At 53.6% G+C, this 8,869-nt stretch overlaps 2 non-coding genes across 2 annotated transcripts; one reads left to right on the top strand and one right to left on the bottom strand.

The window, feature by feature from the left end:
• Positions 1-8,239: 8,239 nt before the first annotated feature.
• On the top strand, positions 8,240-8,312 carry TRNAV-CAC. The gene has a single exon. It is a non-coding gene; the product is annotated as a tRNA-Val (tRNA).
• A 308-nt stretch (positions 8,313-8,620) lies between these two features.
• TRNAG-UCC lies at positions 8,621-8,692 on the bottom strand. Its single transcript has one exon. It is a non-coding gene; the product is annotated as a tRNA-Gly (tRNA).
• Between the last annotated feature and the right edge of the window lie 177 nt (positions 8,693-8,869).

Consider the following 8,869-nt stretch of genomic DNA (forward strand, 5'->3'; position numbering starts at 1 on the left):
TGGGTGGAGGCTGCCTGTGTCCTGAGCGGGGAGAAAAGGGGTGTTTGCCGGGTGCAGCTCCGTCTCTCCAACCCCTCCTGCCCCGTCTTTGGAAGCTGAGGGGGAAGAGTCCAGCACACAGGACGGATCAGACCCAGGCTTTCTGCTGACAAGGATTTCTGCTGGAGATTTCCAAGCATTAAGGCCGAACTTTTCCAGAGCAGCCACCACAGAATTACAGAATCAGAGAATCAGCTGGGTTGGAAAGGACCTCTGAGATCATCAATCCAACTCTTGATCCAACCCTGCTGTGGTTCCCAGCCCATGGCACTGATGCCACATCCAGTCTCAGCTTAAAAACCTCCAGGGATGGAGAATCCACCCCCTCCCTGGGCAGCCCATTCCAATGGCTGAGCACCCTCTCTGCAAAGAAATTCTTCCTAATGTCCAACCTAAACCTCCCCTGGCACAGCTTCAGACCCAGCCCTCTTGTCCTACTGCTGGTTCCTGGGAGACGAGCCAGACCCCCAGCTGGCTCCCCCCTCCTGTCAGGGAGTTGCAGAGAGTGAGGAGGTCTCCCCTGAGCCTCCTCTTCTCCAGGCTGAGCCCCCCCAGCTCCCTCAGCCTCTCCTCACAGGCCCATCAGGTTTTCTGCTGACAAGGATTTCTGCCAGACATTTCCAAGTATTAAGGCTGAACTTTTCCAGAGCAGCCACCACCTTTCTGCCTGGTCAGAAACACTGAGGCTGAGCAAGCTGAGCTCACCAGGGTTTCCAGATGGCCAGGACACCCCAAAAATCACACTCAGAAGGCAGGCTGCTGCCTCCTTATTCCCTCTGTCTCAGTTCAGGAGCACCATGCACACTCAGAGCTTGGTTCCAGGGAAGGTCAGTGCCAAACACCTCCACCAAACACACCCTGTGTTCCTCAGCAGTCCAGGTACCAATGGATTCATCATGGACAAGGCTCCTGGCACCTCTCCTGCAGCCTGTGCCTGGAGAAACTTCCCTCTGGATTGCTCCTTTCACCCATGGGCTTTCTTCCAAACAAAGGGCTTCCCAAACATCCTGACCTCTTGCAAGCACAGCCCTGTCCCCAGGCTGGATGCTGATGGAGATCAGGGCTGGCTGATCCTGTGGTGCCTGGCCCTCTCTGGCTCTGGGGTTACACTCCTGCACCTCGGAGTTCCTGGCTGTTCCTGGAAATCGGGGCTGTGCCAGCAGGGCCGAGTTACCCCGAGATCACCTTGCTGACAGGAGGGGAAAGTAAATAAGATTCTGCTCAGCAGTGCAGAGACCAACTGCTCCAGTGCTGCCTGGCAGATGGGGCCCAAGAGGGAGACCATCTGTTTCCAAGTGAGGCCCTAAATTTCTCCCTGTGAGATCCCGGGCTGGAGATATCCAGCGGAGTTCAGGGGGTGCAGAGGAGCAGCCGTGACCTGCATCGCTCCTTCAGTCCTTGGTGGGCACCTCCCAGAGCTGAGCCAGGGCTCAGACCTCCATTCCACGGGCTGGTGGGTTCCTGCAGCATTCCTATTCCCAGCACTAATTTTTTCCTCTCTCCACATCTCCACCCTCTCTCCCTCCTGGCCGTCCTTCCCACAGGTGTGCAGTGTTTCCCATGGCAGAGCTGGGCAGGGGCTGTGTGGTTCCTCTGCCACCAGCTCTGTTCTCTGCCCACCTCGCTCTCCTCATCCCAAAAAGCCCACCTGGCCGTGCCAAGGCCACCTGCCCCATCCCTGGCTGCTGGCACCTCACCTGCTCCTCCAGCACATCCCAGTGATGCCAGAGAGGGTTAAAACCAGCCACGCCGGGGAGGTTGCAGAAATGCTGTTAGACCTCAGGGCAGGGGCTGGCACCTCAGAGGGAAGGGGGTGACATCCAGGGAAAACTGGAGGAGGAAAGAGCAATCTGCTGATAGTCAGCGTGTCTGGGAAGCCGGGAACATATTGCATTAAACCCATAATAACACCTTGAGCAGCGGGGTGGTGGTTTCCATCTGGCCTCGTGCTGAGCTCGGGCTCTCTCCTTCCTTCCCCCCTGCAGCCAGGGAATCTGAGGCTTTGGGATGGCACAGGTCAGCCAGCCTGGGAAGGGGGAATCTGAGGCTTTGGGATGGCACAGGGGGAATCTGAGGCTTTGGGATGGCACAGGGGGAATCTGAGGCTTTGGGATGGCACAGGGGGAATCTGAGGCTTTGGGATGGCACAGGTCAGCCAGCCCAGGAAGGGGGAATCTGAGGCTTTGGGATGGCACAGGGGGAATCTGAGGCTTTGGGATGGCACAGGTCAGCCAGCCCGGGAAGAGGAGCCTTCCAGGGAGAGCAGGGAGCTGCCACACCACAGCTCAGCCTCTTGGCTCTCCTTTTGCCCCAGCTCCATCCTCCTCGGCCTGGGAGGTGGGAAGGCACTGGGGCTCTTTGCTTAATTAGTAGTAACAGCTGAAGCACTTGAGAAACAAAAGCTCTTCTCTCTCTCTCTCTCTCTCTCTCTCTCTCTGCCCCACTTTTCCTTGGGAGCCAGGGGTGGGGAGCAAATTGCTTGGAAGGCAGAAAGCGCCCTGGATCTTGTCACCATGGCTGCACAGACACAGCCTCCTGTTATCTCCAGAGGAACAAACCCCTCCTCCCACCCTCTCCTGTCTCGGCTGGAGCTGATAAAAGAAAAAAATAAACAAAACAAATAATAATAATAATAATAAAAAAATACCCCAGCCCAAACCAGCAAATAAATAGCCAAGGAATGAAACAGCCTCTGTAAAACATCTTAGTTTCTGCAGTGGGGTTTGGGGTTGTTGGGGAGCTGAAGGAGTCCAATGAGAATGTCAGGTTAGAGAGTCCATCTCAGGAATATTGGGATTTACAAAATCAGGACTTGGGAGCATCCCAGATGATGCCATTTGCTGGAGAGTGACAATTTCTAACTGTATGCATCTAACTGTGTAGCTGTGATTTATGTATGTATATGGATGGGTGCACTATCAGCATGATTAAACAGAATTTTTTGATCTTTTTGTTTGGAACCCACAACCATCACACCTGTAAGTTGTGGACAAGGGCTGGAGTTTTGCCTCTTCTGCCTCTGCAGGGAGAGGCACCAGAGGAAGCAGCAAATGGATCACAGAACAACTCAGGTCATAAAACCATGGAATACCCTGCAAGGACCATCAGTCCAACTCCTGGGCCTGCCCAGGACACCCCAACAATCCCTCAGAGGATCATCCAAACCCTCCTGGAGCTCTGGCAGCCTTGGGGCTGTGCTCAAACCCTGGGGAGCCTGGGCAGTGCCCACCCACCCTCTGGGGGAAGAACCTTTCCCTGAGATCCATCCCAAACCTCCCCTGACAGAACACAGGTTTTTGTGCTGCCACATTTCCACTGCTTTTGTTTTCTGCCCACCTCCAGCGTGCACGGGGGCTTTGGGGAGCAAAACAAAACCACAACCAAAGCGGGCCCTGCCTTTGTGTTGGGTTTCCTTGTGTTCTCACAAAAAATATGCCAAACAGTATAGCAGCAAAGCAGGGACAACTAGCAACCATATATTTGTGTTCTGAGCGAAATTAGGGCTATTATGGTCGCTCCAGACGGGCTTCCTACAGGAACTGGGTGGATAATTTCACAGGCATCAAAGCTCTGACCATCTGGTGAACGGGAACATACCTTTTAGCAACATGTCTCGTTTTGGCTCGGTGCCTCCAGGGCCACCTCCCTCCAACAGGCACTATTTCAGTGCTTAATTACACTTACTGTTAAAAAAGGAGGGCTTATTTTTAGTGTCTGTCTTTCCGATATCACCAAATATTCCACTGCCTGCGCCTGGGCCCGTGGGAAGGGGGGTGTTTAAACCAACCTGGGAGTTGTGTAGGACATCGAGGGTCAGGTGATGGCCCAGAGGGGCTCAAAATCGTCTTGGGTTTTAAAAAACAATTATTCATGTGTGAACAAACAAATGAAGGAGAGTGGGAATAACTGATAGCTCAGAGTTTAACCTAGTTTTCTCTTTTTGGCACTGGCTGGCACACTCAGTGCTTTGGCTCTCCTGCTTTTCTCCGATCAGTAGTGGGAATGATACTGCTTGTAACTGTAGCATGAAAATTACGACTTTGTAACTAACACAAGAAACGTTTTGCTTAAATATTGTTTTCATTTACGGCTTTTTTCCCCCCTTGCAACTGCCAAAGAATATCGAGTTGAGCTTTCAAAAAGGCTGAATTAAGTGGCTGATTATGTCTTTCCACATTTCCACACCCGTATTTTCTCCCATCAGCACTTTTTTTTGGCCCAGCTGGAGCAAAGTGTTACCTTTAAAAAGCCCAATCCGGGGCACAAAAGACCATTTTTTATGTGAGAAGTTTCTGCCTGAGACACCTGAAGGGGTGAAGCCTTGTTTTTAAACTTACCTGCCCTTCCTTTGCATATGGATTTGCCTGGATAAACTCGTTTGAAGCAGGACAACAGCTTGCTGGGAAGGTCAGGCTCTTGCTGGTAGCTCTGAGCAGGCTGTTGTTGCTCATGAAAACACTGCTCCTGTGTCCTCCTGCAGCCAAATAAACATGAACATCTGCATTTCCATTTTAATCACGGTATGGATATTAATGGAACTGGGGTGAAAGCTGGGACAAGGCTCCAGCACTCACATCCTCCTGGAAAACTCTCCCCAGGGCCTCTCTCTGAGGGCAGACACTGATGGCTTTGAGAATCTGGGTTCAGAGATCATGTTGAAGGAGTTGTTGGTTTTTTTTCCCCAAACTCACTGATCCATAAAGAACCCGGTGTAGGGTTTCACAGCACACCAGGTGCTCAGGCCAGGAGTGGAGTTTTGGTGAACATGTGAAGGGAAAGTGATTGGAAACCTTGGAAAAGCTGGGGATTGCAACCCAGGTCATGGAATCACGGGATATCCCAAAAGGGAAGGGGCCCAAAAGGATCACCAGCTCAACTCCTGGCCCTGAACAGGACAACCCCAACAATCCCACCATGTGCTGGAGAGTGTTGTCCAAACTGCTGTCCCTCTGCAATTCCCTTTTTCTTCCAAGAGGAAAAGCAGCATCTCTGGGCCTTCCCCCCACATGACCAACAGAAGTTGTGCTAGAGCTCAGGGAGGATGTTATATGGCAAGATCATTAAAATCATGGAATCATGGAACCATTGACATTGGAAAAGAACCCAGAGATCATCAAGCCCAGCCATCGACCCAGCACCATCACCATGTTCACCACCAAATCATGTCCCCACGTGCCACATCCACGTATTTTTTGAACACTTCCAGGGTTGGTGACTCCACCACTGCCCTAAACAGCCTATTCCAGAGCTTAACAGTGAAGAAATTTTTCCTAATGTTCAACTTGACCCTCCCCTGGCATAACCTGAGGCTGTTTCCTCTCATCCTGTCCCTTATTCCCTGGGAGCAGAGCCTGACCCCCTTCTGACTCCCCCCTCCTGTCAGGGAGTTGTAGAGAGGGAGAAGGTCCCCCCTGAGCCTCCTTTTCTCCAGGCTGAGCCCCCCCAGCTCCCTCAGCCTCTCCTTGTGCTCCAGCCCCTTCCCCAGCTCCGTTGCTTCCTCTGGACACACTCCCACCCCTCAGTGTTTCTTGTCCTGAGGGGCCCAAAACTTGCCACCCCTTTGCCTCACAACCAGTTGTGGATAAAAGCCAGTTCCAAGGGCACATGGCTGTGGCGTGGCAGAACCAGCTGACGATTTTCTCTCTGCACAGGCAGCGTTTGACCTTCTCTGTCCCCTGCTGACCACGTTGCCCCTTTTATGCCTCAGCATCACGTGCTGGCTGAGCGTCTGCCCCCTCTGCTACCGCCGCACACACCCCTCACCCCCCAGCACCCACCGACTCCCAGCATCTGTGCCACTTGCTTGGCCTCTTTTTCCTTTATGCTGCTCCCCTCCACCGTCGTGTGACTGCTATTGTGTGGTCCCCGCCACACAAAAGGCAGCCTGACCTAATTTAAATCAGTGCTATTGAAGCCCGGTCTTGTTTTATCTCCCGGCACACAAGGGCTGCGCTCCCCGTTTCAGAGGGAGAAGAAATGAATGGCTAATTGGGGAGGGGGGGGGGGGGGTATTGTGCAAGGCAGCCTTGTCTCCTGGCCCTGATTGTCAGCTCTCCTGCTCCACACAGTGCTCCCAGCTCCCCTCTTGGATCGGGGAGTGGAGGGAGGAAAAGGGGAGAATGGGACTGTGCAGCGTGGCAGGGAAACAAAGCCGAGCACGGCCGAGGCTGGGGGAGGGCTCCTCGCTCGGAAAGGGCAGATGCTGGTGATAATAGAAGGGAATATCCATCCCTCGCCTCCAAACGAGTCCCCCGGTGCTTCTTCTTTTTTCCTGGGTGTTTATGTGACAGTCCTTTCTGGTGCTCTGGGGACTGTCGGTGGGGAGGGGGTGAGGCAGAGGGGGCTCCCACACTCGCAGGGGTTGGAAGTGCTGGGAGCAGAGGGAGTGGGATGAGTCGGGGGCTTGGAGGGGAGACTGAAACGCCGCCAGGCTCTTTGTCCTGCGGGCAAAGTTGGAGCAGTCCCCGACAATGGGTCTTTGTCAGAAAGGCAGGAACATCCTCGGGAGCCATTCCAGCTGGTGGGAAGAGGGAGCTTTGTGTGGGCCCCCAAAGGAGGACCCAGAGCCCACGACCCACCTACACGGTGTGTGCCAAGGTTACCAGAGCCCGGCGCTGCCCGAAGGAGGGATCACCTCGGGATCTGTGTGGGTTTGGGAGGGAACACTGGCAGCACGATGTCTTTCACTGAGTTCCCGCCTCTGCCTCCCACAGGCTCCTTCCAAGAGCCTCCTCCCTGGCGCTGTCTGCTCTGCAGCTCCTTTCCTGGGCTGAAAGAGGTCTGTGGAAGAAAACAAAACCCAAATTTTCATCTTTCCACGAATGGTCTTGGGGCACTTACAGCTCCACTTCCTTCTGCTCGAGGGAGGGGACTTTGTCCCCAGCTATAGATTAGGTTTGTCCCCAGCACTGATGCTCAGTGCAAAGGTTGGAGCCAGTCCTCTCCTGCAGCTCTGGCAGCTGCAGGCAAAAAGAATTTCACTCCAGGGTGTTTAACAACAACACGAAGCAAACAAGCCCCAAGACATCAGGTTTGTTGTGGGCTTGGATGTAACACTAATAATCCTTATCATAAGTCAGATCAGAATAAAGCACTGGCAAGACCTGAAGGTAAATGACACGTGACAACCCTCTGTTTGGCCCCAAATAGAGATCGGCTACAAAACTGTAAAATTAAATTGTAAAATTAAGTGTAGATTTTATTAAGAGCAAGTGTTATTAAAAGTGAGGTTCTTCTTGCTTTCGTCTGATTTTATGATTCATTTCTCCCTTCTAAGCTTTTCTCTGCAGCCAGCAGAGCGTAAAACACACTTCAACCAAGAAAACAACGCAGGAAAAAATAATTCTCGTGTTACCACCTGATTCCAAGGGCTGAGGTCTGACCAAAAAGAGAAGGATTGCCGTGGATGTGTAAATTGTTAACATTGCAGTAAGGTAAAAGAAGAGGAACAAACATATTCCTGGAACCATCTGGGATTGTCAGCTCTTGACTGAGGGTGGGGAGGGACTGGGATGGATTTTCCAGAGAAGCTGTGGCTGCCTCTGGATCCCTGGAAGTGTCCAAGGCCAGGTTGGAGCATCCTGGGCTGGTGGAAGGTGCTCCTGCCCATGGCAGGGGGTGGAACTGGATGAGCTTTGAGGTCCTTCCAACCCAAACCATCCTGGGATTTTCTGATTCCACGATGAGAACAGTCTGACCCGTCAGAGAAGCTTCGTTTACAGGGAGGAGAAACTTCCCCCCACAGCAAGGAGCCCACCAAGGCCTGTCCTTGAGGGCCGTTCCTCATCCAGCCACTGTCCCCTGGGCCGGAGGGATCCCTCTCCCTCCTGAGCATCTCTCCAGGGAGCTCCACTCCCTGTCTCCACTATTCTACCGACATCTGGTGGCAGCTGCTTTAGGGAAAAAAAGACAGCTCTTCAGCGGAGCCCTGCGCCCCCTCAGCGGGAACCTCCCCGCGCGGCCGTGCCCGGAGCCCTGAGGCGCTGCCCGGGGACGCGCAGCTCTGCCACCTCCTGAGGCGAGCGGGGCTGTGGGAGCGCTAATTACTCATTAACGCGAATCGCTGGAGACCCGCGTGGCGTCTCTTGGTGTTTGGGGAGGGTTTTATTTGAGGTTGCCGTGAGAGACACACGCGTCCCCTCAGCCACTGTGGCGGGAAAGAGCAAACATGGGAACCGCCCGGGAAGGTCCCGTACAGCGGGTTTCCGTAGTGTAGCGGTTATCACGTTCGCCTCACACGCGAAAGGTCCCCGGTTCGATCCCGGGCGGAAACACCTGTTTTGCTTTCATGAGGCGCGTTTTTTCAGTTGGTTTGCTCTGCGGGGTTCTTTTATGGTTTGGGTTATTTCCCCGTTTTCTGCTGGGTTTTTTTTTTCTTCTCCTTCTGATTTATTTACTTCCCCGCCGACGGTTCGGGGCCCCCGCCATGAGCTGTAAGAGCACCGTGTGCCCCATCACTGACCAGCGGGGCTCTTCAGGCGGGCGAAAAGCTCGCCCCGCTTGCCAGGGGGTGTCTCGTATCGCTTCGGAATAGGTGAGAAACGGGGGGAAAGAAAAAAAAAATGGGATTAAAACATTGAGCTGCGTTGGCCGGGAATCGAACCCGGGTCAACTGCTTGGAAGGCAGCTATGCTAACCACTATACCACCAACGCTTCTTGTTCTTGTCGTCGCCGGCTTCCCTCAGCAAGCTCGCCCAGCGGGACCCAACCATTCCCCAGGAAGTGGGGGAGAGAAGCGCAGCGAGATGAGAACAGTTCCACAATTGCAATAAATGCTGACATAGGGGCCCATCTCCGAGGCTGGGCGGGGACGAATCTTCCCTCCGTGCT

This window comes from Pipra filicauda, unplaced genomic scaffold, assembly GCF_003945595.2.
Source record: "Pipra filicauda isolate LSUMZ 115617 unplaced genomic scaffold, ASM394559v2 scaffold285_size1263560_pilon, whole genome shotgun sequence".
Taxonomy (NCBI): Eukaryota; Metazoa; Chordata; class Aves; order Passeriformes; family Pipridae; genus Pipra; species Pipra filicauda.